A 15,270-nucleotide genomic window follows, 5' to 3' on the forward strand; every position below is an offset into this window, starting at 1 on the left:
CAGTGATTTTGGAGGCCAAGAAAATTGTCACTGTTTCCATTGTTTCCCCATCTATTTTCCATGAAGTGATGGGGCCTGATGCCATGATCTCAGTTTTTCAAATGTTGAGTTTTAAGCCAACTTTTTCATTCTCCTCTTTTACTCTCATCAAGAGGTTCTTGAGTTCCTCTCTGCTTTCTGCCACTAGGGTGGCGTCATCTGTATATCTGAGATAATTATTTAATCCCAGCAATCTTGATTCCAGGTTGTGCTTCATCCAGTCTGGCATTTTGCATGATGTACTCTGCATATAAGTTAAATAAGCAGAGTGACAATATACAGCCATGACATACTTCTTTCCCAATTTGGAACCAGTCCATTGTTCCTTCCATGTCTGGTTCTAACTGTTGCTTCTTGATCTGCAGACAGGTTTCTCAGGAGGCAGGTAAGGTGGTCTGGTATTCCCATCTCTTCAAGAATTTTCCAGTTTGTTGTGATCTACACAAACACTTTAAGTAGTCAATGAAGCAGAAGCAGATGTTTTCCTGGAATTCCCTGGCTTTTTCTATGATCCAATGGATGTTGGCAATTTATAGATAATGCTTCATAATCATAGGACCAGGTGGCCTCTATGCCCCCAAACAGAGATGAAAAATATCACTGACATATTCCTAGTGCCCATGAGACTATTTACCCATCCACAAATCTTGACTTAGGAATGTATGTCCTTATCCCAGTTGCCCCTTGGTGATATGGTGTGCAACTATAAATACTTCCAACTGTTGTCCCTCAATCCCACCCAGTAATAAGCTACCCTATAGCAAGCTGATCCATGGATTATGTGGAAATACCTGCCTCCTTTTTGGGTCTCCAGATGCCTTCCTTCTCAATTCAGTGGGCACTTTTCATTCCTTCCATCCTCTAACAAGAATAAAATCCAAAGTCCTACTAGAAATACCGGCTGGACAATAGACCTGGGGCTGAATTCATTTACTCGTTCTTTCAGTCAACTTTCAGTGAGTATTGAAACCAGTGATCTAAATGAAAGCACAAATAGGGCCTACAGAGCACACAGCAATGACACAGGTGGCTAAGGAAACATACCGTACTTGAGCGTGTTTGGTGTTTCCTTGAATTAGTGGCCTTAACTATAGTCACAAGTCTATACATTAGATCCCCAGAACTTATTTGTCTTATAACTGGAAATCTGTACCCTTTGACCAAAATGTCTTCATTTACTCCACCTCCCACTCAGCCATGAGTTCAGGTTTTTTAGATTCCATATATACAGCCAAACCTCAGAGAGATTGCGGGTTTAGTTCTAGACCACCACAGTAGAGCAAACATTACAATAAAGCAAGTTACACACAATTTTTTTTTGTTTCTTGGTACATAAAAAAGTTATATTTACAGTATACTGTAGTCTATTAAGTTTGCAATAGCATTATGTCTAAAAAAACAATGTGAATACCTTAATTTAAGGTGCTTTATTGCTAAGAAATGCAAACTATCATCTGAGCCTTCCACAAGTTGTAGCAGCAATATTTTATTATATTATAAAAACATAATAATAATAATCAAAAAGCAAGATATTGCAAGAATTACCCAAGTGGGACATGGAGACAGCACTGATTAACTTGCCTGATACAGGGTTGCCACAAACCTCTAGTATGTAAAAACTGTAGTATCCACAATGTACAATAGAGAGAAACGTAATAAAACAAGATAGGCCTTTAAGTGAGATGATGTGATTTTTCTCTTTGACTTATTCCATTTAACATAATGCATTCAAGACCATCCATGTTGTTGAATAAGGCAAGATTTCCTTCTTTCTATGGTTGAATAATATTCTACTTTTGGTATTAGTTATATGACTTCCTTATATATTTTGGATACTAACCCTTTATCAAATACACAATTTACAAATATCTTCTTCCATTTCATAGGCTGTCTATTCATTTGTTGATTGTTTCTTTTGCTGTGCAGAGCTTTTTAATTTGATAGAGACCCACTTGTGTATTTAGGCTTTTGTTACTTGCGGTTTTGGTGTCATATCCAACAAATTGTTGCCAAGACCAATGTCAAGAAGGCTTTGCCCCTATGTTTTCTTCTAGAAGTTTTACAGTTTCAGGTCTTATGTTTCGGTGTTGAACCCATTTTGTGTTAATTTTTGTGAATGCTGTAGGACAGAGGTCCAATTTCATTCTTTGCATATGAATTTCCAGTTTACTGAAGAGACTACCTTTTCCCCCATTGAATATTCTCCATTGTCATACATTCAGTTCAGGTCAGTTCAGTCGCTCAGTCATGTCCGACTCTTTGCAACCCCATGAATCACAGCACGCCGGGCCTCCCTGTCCATCACCAACTCCCGGAGTTTACCCAAACTCACATCCATCGAGTCGGTGATGCCATCCAGCCATCTGATCCTCTGTTGTCCCCTTCACCTCCTGCCCCTAATCCCTCCCAGCATCAGGGTCTTTCCCAGTGAGGTAACTCTTTGCATGAAGTGGCCAAAGTACTGGAGTTTCAGCTTCAGCATCAGTCCCTCCAAAGAACGCCCAGGACCGATATCCTTTAGGATGGACTGTTTGGATCTCCTTGAAGTCCAAGGGACTCTCAAGAGTCTTCTCTAACACCACAGTTCAAAAGCATCAATTCTTCAGTGCTCAGCCTTCTTCACAGTCCAACTCTCACATCCATACATGACCACAGGAAAAATCATAGTCTTGACTAGACGGACCTTTGTTGGCAATGTCTCTGCTTTTGAATATGCTAAGTTGGTCATAACGTTCCTTCCAAGGAGTAAGTGTCTTTTAATTTCATGGCTGCAATCATCATCTGCAGTGATTTTGGAGCCCCCCAAAAGAAAGTCTGACACTGTTTCGACTATTTCCCCATCTATTTCCCATGAAGTGATGGGACCAGATGACATGATCTTAGTTTTCTGAATGTGTAGCTTTAAGCCAACTTTTTCACTCTCCTCTTTCACTTTCATCAAGAGGCTTTTTAGTTCCTCTTCACTTTCTGCCATAAGAGTGGTGTCATCTGCGTATCTGTTATTGATATTTCTCCCAGCAATCTTGATCCAGCTGTGCTTCATCCAGCCCAGCATTTCTCATGATGTACTCTGCATATAAGTAAGCAGGGGGACAATATACAGCCTTGATGTACTCCTTTTCCTATTTGGAATCTGTCTGTTGTTCCATGTCCAGTTCTAACTGTTGCTTCCTGACCTGCATATAGGTTTCTCAAGAGGCAGGTCAGGTGGTCTGGTATTCCTATCTGTTTCAGAATTTTCCAGTTTATTGTTATCCAGTCAAAGGCTTTCGCATAGTCAATAAAGCAGAAATAGATGTTTTCTGGAACTCTCTTGCTTTTCCATGATCCAGTGGATGTTAGCAATTTGATCTCTGGTTCCTCTGCTTTTTCTAAAACCAGCTTGGGCATCTGGAAGTTCATGGTTCACGTATTGCTGAAGCCTAGCTTGGAGAATTTTGAGCATTACTTTACTAGCGTGTGAGATGAGTACAATTGTGTGGTAGTTTGAGCATTCTTTGGCATAGCCTTTCTTTGGGATTGGAATGAAAACTGACCTTTTCCAGTCTTGTAGCCACTGCTGAGTTTTCCAAATTTGCTGGCATATTGAGTGCAGCACTTTTACAGCATCATCTCTCAGGATTTGAAATAGCTCAACTGGAATTCCATCACCTCCACTAGCTTTGTTCATAGTGATGCTTCCTAAGGCCCACTTGACTTCACATTCCCAGATGTCTGGTTCTAGCTGAGTGATCACACCATCATGATTATCTGGGTCGTGAAGATCTTTTTGTACAGTTCTTCTGTGTATTACTGCCACCTCTTCTTAATATCTTCTGCTTCTGTTAGGTCCAGACCAGTTCTGTCCTTTATTGAGCCCATCTTTGCATGAAATGTTCCCTTGGTATCTCTAATTTTCTTGAAGAGATCTCTAGTCTTTCCCATTCTGCTGTTTTCCTCTATTTCTTTGCATTGATCGCTGAGGAAGGCTTTCTTATCTCTTCTTGCTATTCTTTGGAACTCTGCATTCAGGTACTTATATCTTTCCTTTTCTCCTTTGCTTTTCACTTCTCTTCTTTTCACAGCTATTTGTAAGTCCTCCCCAGACAGCCATTTTGCTTTTTTGCATTTCGTTTCCATGGGGATGGTCTTGATCCCTGTCTCCTGTACAATGTCATGAACCTCCGTCCACAGTTCATCAGGGACTCTATCTATCAGATCTAGTCCCTTAAATCTATTTCTCACTTCCACTGTATAACCATAGGGATTTGATTTAGGTCATACCTGAATGGTCTAGTGGTTTTCCCTACTTTCTTCAATTTAAGTCTGAATTTGGCAATAAGGAGTTCATGATCTGAGCCACAGTCAGCTTCCAGTCTTGTTTTTGCTGACTGTATAGAGCTTCTCCATCTTTGGCTGCAAAGAATATAATCAATCTGATTTCAGTTTCGACCATCTGGTGATGTCCATGTGTAGAGTCTTCTCTTGTGTTGTTGGAAGAGGGTGTTTGCTATGGCCAGTGTGTTCTCTTGGCAAAACTCTATTAGCTTGCCCTGCTTCATTCCGTTCTCCAAGGTGTTTTTCTGTTTCTCCAGGTGTTTCTTGACTTCCTACTTTTGCATTCCAGTCCCCTATAATGAAAAGGACATCTTTTTTGGGTGTTAGTTCTTAAAGGTCATACATTAGTTGACCATATACGAGAGATTTTGTTTCAGGGTTTCTTGATTCTGTTCCATTGGTCTATGTGTCTGTCTTTATGTGTCTGTCTTTATGTGTATCATGTTGCTTTGATTACTACAGTTTTGTAATATAGCTTGAAATAAGAAATGTGATGCCCCCAGCTTTGTTCTTCTTTTCCAGGACTGCTTTGTCTATTAGAGCTCTTTTGTGGTCCCACACAAAATTTAAGATTGGTTTTACTTTTGCTGTGAAAAGTGTCATTGGAATTTAGATAAAGATTGTTTGATATTTGGCTAGTATGGACATTTTAACTATGTTAGTTCTTCTAATGCATGAAGACAGCATTCAAAGTTTATTCTTATCTTTAGTTTTTATTAACTTGATTATAATGTGTTTTCCTTTGAGTGTGATTTTCTTTGAGTTTATCCTTTAGATTTTACAGATTTTATTGAATCTGGAAATGTTTGCCTTTCATCAAATTTAGGGATTTTTCAGCCATTATTTCTTTTCTTTTCTTTCTATACTAGTCACTTTTCCTCTCTTTCTGAGACTCCAGTGAATCATAAAAGTTTTGATATTGCCCCATCCATGATCTCTGAACTCTTCATTTTTCCACATTTTGTTTGTATTTTTCAAACTGGATAATTTCTAGTCCTCTACCATCATGTCAACTATTTCCTCTGTCATCTCCATTTTCCTATATATCCCATCTCTTGCTTGGAAAATCCCATGGATGGAGGAGCCTGGTAGCTACAGTCTATGGGGTTGCGAAGAGTTGGACATGACTGAGTGACTTCACTTTCACTCTTCACTTTCATGCATTGGAGAAGGAAATGGCAACCTGCTCCAGTGTTCTTGCCTGGAGAATCCCAGGGACGGTGGAGCCTGGTGGGCTGACATCTATGGGGTCACACAGAGTCAGACACGACTGAAGTGACTTAGCAGCAGCAGCCATCCAAGGAATTTTTAATTCAAATATTGGGAAGGGTTGTTGTTCTAAAACTTACATTTGTTTGTTTCTATTTCTATGCTGAGAATATTTATCTTTTTTCTTTAAGAGTGTTACTTTTACCTCCAGAAACATAATTATAATAGCTGCTTCAACATTTGGGTTATCTGGGAGTTGGAATTCTTGTTGATTGTCTTTTTCCGTTAAGAATTAGTCACATTTTCTTTATTATTGGTACTTCAAGTAATTTTGGATTGTATCCTAGACATTTTGAATATCATTCTGTGAGGTTTGGCATACCATTAAAATTCTCTGGAGAACTGATCTTTTTGTTCTTGTGGTGGTTTTAGCAATCAATCAGTCCTGATTAGGTTCAGACAATAAATTCTGTCTTATCTTCTGTGGGTAGTAGGTCCAATGTCACATCAGTTTTCAAAGGCTTTGTTTGGCAGAAATGTAAAGTGGCAGAAATGAAAGATATTTTGGCAGTTTCTTATAAGCTAGACATGCACTTACCATAAGACCCAAGAATTTCCCTCTTGGGCATTTATATCAGAGAAATGAAAACTTACATTCACACAAAACCTGTCTATGGATGTTCATAGCAATAATAGCTTTATTTATAATAGCTCCAAACTGGAAACAACGCAAATGTCCTTCATCAGGTAAATGGTCAAATGAAATCTGGCACAACCACACAGTGGAATATTGCTCAGTGATAAAAAGGAACAGGCTACTGATACACATCACAACTTGGATGAATCTCACAGGAACTGTGTTAGTGGAGAAAGCGCATCTTAGAAGGTTACATACCGTATATCTTCATTTATATAACATTCTCAAAATGAAGAAACTACGTAAATGGATACCAGGGTAGTGGTCACCAGAGGACAGGGAGGAGGAGGGTACAACTCTAACGGGGCAACAGGACGGGTCTGTTTGTGGGGCTGGAGCAGTGCTGTCTTGACTGCGGTGGTTACACAGATCCATACAAAGGATATGACTGTATAGAACTACACACACACATACACACATAGACACACAAGGACATATAAAAGCTGAGGAAATCTAAGTAAGTCCTGTATCTAGTTAGAACAGTCACACCAATGTCAGCTTCCTGGTTTTGATGCTGCTTGTGTAAGCTATATAAAATGTCTCTGTTGGGGAGGTGGGTGAAGGGTACATAGGATTTTTAACCTCCTACGGCTTTATGCAAGTGAAATTCACTCAGTCATGGCCGACTCTTTGTGACCCCATGGACTATACAGTTCATGGAATTCTCCAGACCAGAATACTGGAGTGGGTAGCCTTTCCCTTCTCCATTGGATCTTCCCAGCCCAGGAATTGAACCAGGGTCTCCTGCAATGCAGGCAGATTCTTTACCAACTGAGCTATCAGAGAAGAATGGATTTATAATTATTTCAAAATGAAATAATTTTTAAAAGACTTTGCCATGCTACTTTGGGTCCGCTCTGTGCAGGTTGGAGGTGAGCCAGTTCATCCACAGAGTCAGGGATCCTTCCTTCAGCCCTCTCCTCTCTGGGATTGCCCTGCGCTCTGGCTCACATGCGTTTCCAGGCATTTACACTGCTAGCACAGTAGTGCAGCTTCGCAACTAAGGCTGTCCTTGGGGCAGGAGCAGGGTAGGAAAAAATGGGAAAAGTAAAGTGAGCCCAAGGATTTTCCCATACACACTTCATCTTGCAGAGGCCCCCTTCCTAGTCCTCTGGCTAGAGGGATAGTTCCTCTGCATGGCTCTATACTGGGACTGACCTCAATTCAAAACTGGAAGATGAGAGAGGAAAAGAATCTGGCAATTTTGTCCCCATTATTGGTTATTCTTCAAGTTTTGGCTCTTCTCTCCAATTTGCCTGTCATTGCTAACATGTTTAGAGTTATTGTAACCGATGAGATTGATAGAATTTAGTGGTTTTACTCTATCTGGCCAGCTTCAGAACCTTAATGTAAAGTTTAATCTTCCAAGTTATCATGTGAGATCAATATTAATTCTATTTTAAAGATAAAGAAAGTGAAAGTGTTAGTCGTTCAGTCAAGTCCAACTCTTTGCCACTCCATGGACTGTAGCCTGCCAGGCTCCTCTGTCTATGGAATTCTCCAGGCAAGAATATCTGAGTGGGTTGCCATTCCTTTCTCCAGGGGATCTTCCCAACCCAGGAATCAAACCCAGGTCTCCCGCATTGCAGGCAGATTCTTTATCATCTGAGTCACCAGCGAGGCCCTAAACATAAAGAACTTGAGGCTTAATGAGATATAATCTTCTGCCCAAACCCACAGAGTCCATGCCAAGGTGAAATGTATAAACAATTAAAATTAGCTCATGAAATAGGCTGTTGAGTGGAGTCAGAAAGCAGGAGAGTGCAAAAAAGGAAAGATACTGTGTTAGAACAGAATAGTGGGGAGATTAAGGGTGAAAAAGGACAGAAGGAAGAGAGAGAGTAGCGGAGGCAAGGAGGTCTTTTCCTGGTGCCTCAGGGCTATATCAGGCAACAGCTGCTCTGCATTGAGGGTACTTAACCCAAAACTTACCATCCTTACTTGCACCTCCATCGATTTCTTGTGAGCAAACAGACCAGTCTAAGCAATGATATAATCCTATTCCCTTTCCAGTCAGGGCCCAGGCTTAATCCCAATGCCTTGGCATTTCTTTGTTGACCTCCTCTGTCCAGGGGCACTTAGGCAGGTCCCCACAACTGGCTAACGGTGAGGTTTTCATTCTACAGATGAGAGCAGTCTTTCTCTCTTCCCACCCAACAAGAACAAGGAACTATGGCATCCATCTGCACCTGGGATAGAAGATAGGCTTGGACAAAGCCCATGCAAGACAGCCTGCCTGGAACATCTGCTTCCTCTAGATTCCCTAATCAAGTGTTACTTGCACCCTGAAACATACAAACTGACCCCTCCCAGTGTGAGCCACTCCTGGACATGTTCCAGGAGCCACCTGACCCTAGGCTGGTGCTGGAGAACTGCCTGACTCTGAACCCAGGACAAGAGCAAGCCTACCTCTGAACACAGGTTGGGACTTCAAGTGCACCTCTTAGTGTCCCTACCAAGATCTGTGTCCTATAAGCTTGCAAGTGCATCCTTGGGAAACCACTGTGCTTTTTTTTTTTTCCCAATACCAATAACCAACTCTTCAACTGTCTAGACACCAGCCAATTCTGACAACAACTGCGTGTCCTATAATCCAATTGAACTCTGATACTAACTACTTGGAGTTAACATCAGATTCCACGTTAAGGGTTCAGTGCCACAAGACTGTGGGATGCCAGTTGCAAGTGTCAGGTACCCAGGTAACCCAGACTTCTGTGCAGCTTGGCCACAAAGCCTAGAGTCCCTACCATGCGCACCCTACCACATGCATGTCCCATATTTGACAGAATGATTCATAGGAGTCAGAAAAAAACTTATTATTACCAGTTCATTATAAAGGATATAAAGGACACAACTCGGGAACAGCCAACCGATAGGATCTCTTGGGAGGTTTCTTTTTTTCATACATCTGAGCAGATCTGGATGCCCCACCCCAAACTTTCCTAGGAGGTTCTTACCCACAATGGGGCATATGCTTCACTGGCAGATGTGTTCTCCACCTATTGGTAACTTCTCCCAGGACAAAAAATGGTTGGCAGGAAGGACATTCAACTGTGACTCCAGCAGGGTAATGAGCTGATCTGCCCCGCCTTCAGCAACAACATTAAAAACCAAACTGGCACAATTCTTGAATAAGGACTTATAGGACTATAGCTTGTATTCATATCCCATGTGGTGCAATCATGTGAGATTTATCTTCAGTAAAGATGCAGACCAAATAGACCAAAATTATGTCTATTTTTGCTTTACAAGCTGGGTAAAGAATCATTAAATATTTGGACAATATTAAGCCTGTGTAGGAGAATTTGACTGCAGGTCACTGGGAGCCACCAGCCCACAATTCCACCAGTCCAACTTTGTACAATCTCCTTAACCTTGGCTCTACATTCCTCCTTCTTCTAATAGGTTCCTCAGTGGTCTCATGATAGGTCATAAGAGACAGCTTTTTTATAATTGCAAAAAGAACACAATGTTTTGAAAACAGAAAAAAAATGTAAAGTAAAAACAATTACCCATAATCCCCCCAAATAAATCAAACTATATTCACTTTGCTAAAGCTGAGTGGCAAAGAATTGATGCTTTTGAAATGTGGTGTTGGAGAAGACCCTTGAGAGTCCCTTGGACTGCAAGATCCAACCAGTCCATCCTAAAGGAGATCAGTCCTGGGTGTTCATTGGAAGGACTGATGTTGAAGCCGAAACTCCAATACTTTGGCCACTTGATGCGAAGAACTGACTCATTTGAAAAGACCTTGATGCTGGGAAGGATTGACGGTGGAGGAGAAGGGGACGACAGAGGACGAGATGGTTGGATGGCATCACCGACTCGATGGACATGAGTTTGAGTAAACTCTGGGAGTTGGTGATGGACAGGGAGGCCTGGCGTGCTTTAGTCCATGGAGTCACAAAGAGTTGGACAGGACTGAGGGACTGAACTGAACTAAACTCTCCTTCTTGGCCGTATTCGCATATGTGGACTTAGTCTACAGAGTGACCACCAGAGATTTATTTCATATTCTGTGTCTGCACTCAACATTACATCATAAGTGTTCATCCCATTACTACAACTTGTATAGTAATAGCTATATAGTCATCCTCAAATTTGTACCATAACTTGCTTAATAAATAAATGAGTTTATTTCCAACTTTTTGCCCCTGCAATAAATACTCCAATAAACATCCTTGTGTACATAGTTTTAGTTTTCTTGTGTTTCCTGTTGGTTTAAAAGTAGCGTGAAGGGCTGGTGTCAGCTCTGGGCTGACAATTTGCTTTCCACTACTCCACCTGAATCCCCAGGTCAGAGAAAAGCTGATGGGACTCTAACACTAGTCTTGCAGCCAATCACCAAAAAAAAAAAAAAAGGAAGCAGCATGGCCTCCAGCTGGATGATGCCTGAAGAGACGGACTCGGAAGTGCACCTCTGCTTCTGGAAGAGACCAGCAGCATCCACTGGGCAGGAAATGGGACAAGCAGCCTGTGTGGTTTTCCTGCAGCAGACAGAGCCGCCCTGTCTCCTGTGTGTGGCTGTCTCCCGTCCCTTGTCTCCTTGTCTCCAGTGGCGCTGGGCTGTGCCACTCTGGGGGCTATTTCTCCCCCACTCATGTTCCCTCAGCAGACTGACATAAAGGTGCCTTGCGTTTCTAGGATCAAGTGATCCTAGACAAGTCAGATGCTTGTTTCCCTGAGGAATGCAATGTTAACTTTGTCCAACAGCCATGCCTTGATGAAGCCACCTCTCTGTTCCCACTGCCCAGATCCCCAGGGTCGTCTGGGTGCTATCCTTTCTGAGACTGGTCCTGCTGCCTTGCCTTCACCAGAAAGCTTTCTAAAACCCTATCTGTACACATCTCTCCAGTCTGTGAACAGAGAGCCCTTCCAGACACAGTAAGGCACCCTGGCAGGGGACCCTAGGAATTCCAGGGACCACCACCCCAGGCCAGCCTGAGGACCAGCAGACACAAGGGCTGCTCTTTCCAAACAAGCTCAGCCCAGCAGGCGTCTCCTTTCTCAGCTCCTTCTGGCGCAGTCATTCATCACTCTGACTAAATGAATCTTGACAAAGGACTTGGCAATGCCTTCAATTCTGCTAAAAGGCTCCCACTCCAGCAGCCTGTGCCCACTCAGCATCGGCCCCAAGCCCCACCCAAATTCCTGGAGAGAGCCTCTGGCTTCCTGGCCTGGGCCAAGTTCAAGGAAATCCAGGCATTGTCTGAATCCTTAACCTGGCACTGACCTGGAGGAGTGAAATGAGTGAGGGTCGTGGAGCCAGCCAGAACTGGGCTCCACCCAGGGATACCACCTCATTACCACCTAGGGCAAGGTCACTGGACAAAAAGCTCACTTCTCTGAGCTGGTGTCCTCACATGCAGAATGGGCATAGAATCCCCATATTTGAGAGTCCTCAGGAAAATCAAATTCCAGCCCAGGACCATGACCGGTTGCAAATCTGAGCCATTCTGTCTCTCATCAAAGTCCTCTGTCTACAGAGATTTTCACAATACCACTTGACCCAACACCAGGCCCACCCTTGTGGAGGTGGCCTATGAACACTGCTGGGCTCAGAGGACCAGCACTGCAGCAGGCCTCCTCTCTCCACGTCTTGCCATTACTTCCCTAATGCCACCCAACCAGGAAAGGGAGAAGGGGCAGCCGTTTCCTTCCTTTAGTGGCCCTTTTGGAAGTGAGAGGACCCTGGGTCACTTCTATTTTTTTTGAGGTTTCTGGTATGTTAAAAACGAGGAAAGTTGCCGTCGCTGTGGTATAATTTAAGTATCTACACATAAAAGTATGACACAACAGTATTCATACTATTGACAGTGAAATGAAAGTGAAAGTGAAGTCGCTCAGTCGTGTCTGACTTTTTGCAACACGTGGACTGTAGCCCACCAAGCTCCTCCGTCCATGGGATTCTCCAGGCGAGAATACTGGAGTGGGTTGCCATTTCCTTCTCCAGGGGATCTTCCTGACCCAGGGATCAAACCGAGGTCTCCCACATTGCAGGCAGATGCTTTAACCTCTGCACCACCAGGGAAGCCCTTAAATACAAGAATACAGTCTCTCAGAAAACCTCCTATAGAGACACAGAACTTCAGATCCAAGTACTAACATCAAAGATTTCAAGGGAGGAAAGGAAGCCAGGTTGAAAGAAGAAGGGGGAGGAGGCGGGAGAGGGGGGGTGAAAGGGGTGGCCTTACAGATGTCTCCTGCCACCTACAGATACCCAGGCATTATGGGACTTTTCCCTGGGCCTCCAGAGAAGGGAGGACTGGAACTCGGCCCTACCAGAAGTCAGACCAGACCAGAATCAGAATTCGAGTTCTCTGCCAAGAGGATGTGATCGGTCTCCAATCCTCAGCTCAGGCTAAGGGCCCTTTGACCAGATTCCTGCATCCAGGACTGGGGGACTAGAAAAACAGGGAAGGATAGGAAGGGTTAAGGAGAGGAAAGAGAGAGGGAAGGGGAGAGAGGACAAGACAACCACAGAAAATGCAATGCATTTTCTGGCGAACTCCAAGTGGTATATCTGGGGTAGGATACAAGCTCAGATCTGCAGGATAGTCATCTGTTTCTTATGATCTGCTGGAACTGGGCCTGTAACCTAAAAGCCTGAATTTTTATTAAAAGACATAATCAAATCCAATGCAGAAACTTCACTGGATCCCATTCAAAGAAAACAGTGGGTTGGGGTGGCATTTTTGGATGCTTGGGAACATAGGGTAAGATATGGATTATTTTACAGAATTACTACTTATCGTTTTGGTCATAGAATATAGAAGAACAGCCCAAAGGATCATAAAATGGTTCCGGAAAACAATTTTAAAATAAAAGCAATAGATAAAGTAAACGAATGTTAAAAATGGTTGAACCCAAGTGACAATATACAAGGGCTTTACCTTGCCAACTTCCAACTTTGTCTTATAACTTGAAGTCTTTAGTTAAGAAAGATTAAGAGTTTTGGACTACCAACATAAATATAACTTACATTTTTCTAAATAAAATGCTGTTACTGTGTGCCCCTGCTGGCAGTGGGGCTCTGGGTGCCTGAGAATGCAGGACACTGACCAGCTGAGGGGCTGTCCATTCAGGACAGTCTGTTCTGATTAATGCTTGTAGGAGGGCAGAGCTGCAGTCCTCACCTAGGCAGCTATGCGAATCCTGCACAAGTCCCTGCGCCTGTCTGTCTCTGAAGCCCCTTCTCTTTTGTCAGCATTTCCCTCACTTTGATCTTCTGCACATCACTTTTACATCACATCCTTGTTCTACCTTATATTTTTTCCCCCCGAGCTGAGAGGTTTGCCAAATCCTAGTTCCTTGCCCAGACACTGAACCCATGCCCCCTGCAGAGGAAGCACAAAGTCCTAACCACTGAACCACCAGGGAATTCTCCTATTTTTTGTTAAATACTCTTCTCTAAGATATCTCAGTTTTTAAAGACAGGTGATATTACTACCATTGAAAGTGAAATCACTTGCTATAAAAAAGAAAGTAACGTTAAAATGAACACTAAATTGTTAAATCAAAAACTGTTCTTTGCACTTCCCCTTTCTGTGTGCTGGTCCAAGTAACCCAGAGGCTACACTCTGGAAAAATGGGACTTGTCCTGCCTGCCCTCTGGAAAGGAGCCTGGCACATCACTCGGTCTTCCAAAAGGAGGAGGTAGCAAATGTGATGTGAATGTAAAAATGCTCAGGCAGTATCCAGAAATGTGTCTTGTACAGTCTTAATGTCTCCACAGGGCTCTTCATCTGCTGCATCTCTTGGGACTTTAGGATTGATGAGGAACACACTGTGAACAGCTTCTCCAGGATGATCTGTCTCGTGGGATTAGACGAGGTTTCCACAATCATCTCATCCATGGCCACAGTTTAGCAGGAGGGGCATGTGATAATCAGCAGCAACAGCAGGGGAAGCTGATATTGACCAAGACCTTCAAGGGACAGAGGCCCAGGGGAGAAACAGAAAATAGAGGCTGAGACTAGGAATGGGGGGAAATGGAGAGAAGCTTAGAAAATTAGTGCTAGTATCCACCAAAGCTAAATACATGCTTACCCTATGGTGCAGCCATTCCACTCCACAGCATATACTCTCAAAGAGGCCCACACACATCCACCAAATGACGCACAGAGTCTACATAACAGCTGTGTTCATAGAAGCCCCAAATGGAAATCAATACAGATGCCTATCAACAAAAACACAAACAAACCCACTGTGAAATAGTATACTGCAAAGAAAAAGTAAACTACTTCACTAAATGCAAAAAAAGGAAAGAATCTCAAAGATATACTTTTAGGAAAAAGAAACCAGACACCAAAGAGTACATACTATGTGGTTCTATTTCTATAAAGTTCAAAACAGGCAAACTAATCCCTGGTAACAGAATCAGAACAGTGGGATGCTACTGACTAAGAAGTCTAGGAAACCTCTGAGGGTGCTAGCAATGTTTTCTATCCCGATTGTGATGGTGGCCACAAAGGTGTTTTCACTTATTAACCATCGGTTGAGCTATACACTAAGATTTGTTTGCATTTTAGTACAAGTATGTTGTATTTCAATATAAAATTTAACATATAAATGTAAGAAAAAGGAAAAAACTCTAGCATAATGCTGAGTTAAGAGAGTGAAAAACAGAATGACCCCTATAACCAATACTGTTTAATAATTAAGAAGTACGTGTACACTAAAATACCACCACCATTTTGCAAGAACACCAAAGATACATATTAAACATTGGAATGGTTGCCTGTAGGGTAAAGAATGAGAGTGCAGGGTAGTGATAAAAGGGAACACATAAATAATAACATTGGGGCCATGTTAGGACCAGAGAGGATCATGTGCCATTTAAGAAAGAATGGAAGAGAAGAAGGGTGAGGAGGAGGAGGACTGAGATTTTTGCACAGTCCTTTCAGGTTTCCAACATTGCCCAGGGAACCCAGCTTGAGCTAGGATCCCTGGAGCATCTCCACAAATATAGTATACACAGGATACCTTTGTTCACAGTCCTGGGAAGG

Source organism: Ovis aries, chromosome 5, assembly GCF_016772045.2.
Source record: "Ovis aries strain OAR_USU_Benz2616 breed Rambouillet chromosome 5, ARS-UI_Ramb_v3.0, whole genome shotgun sequence".
Lineage (NCBI taxonomy): Eukaryota > Metazoa > Chordata > Mammalia > Artiodactyla > Bovidae > Ovis > Ovis aries.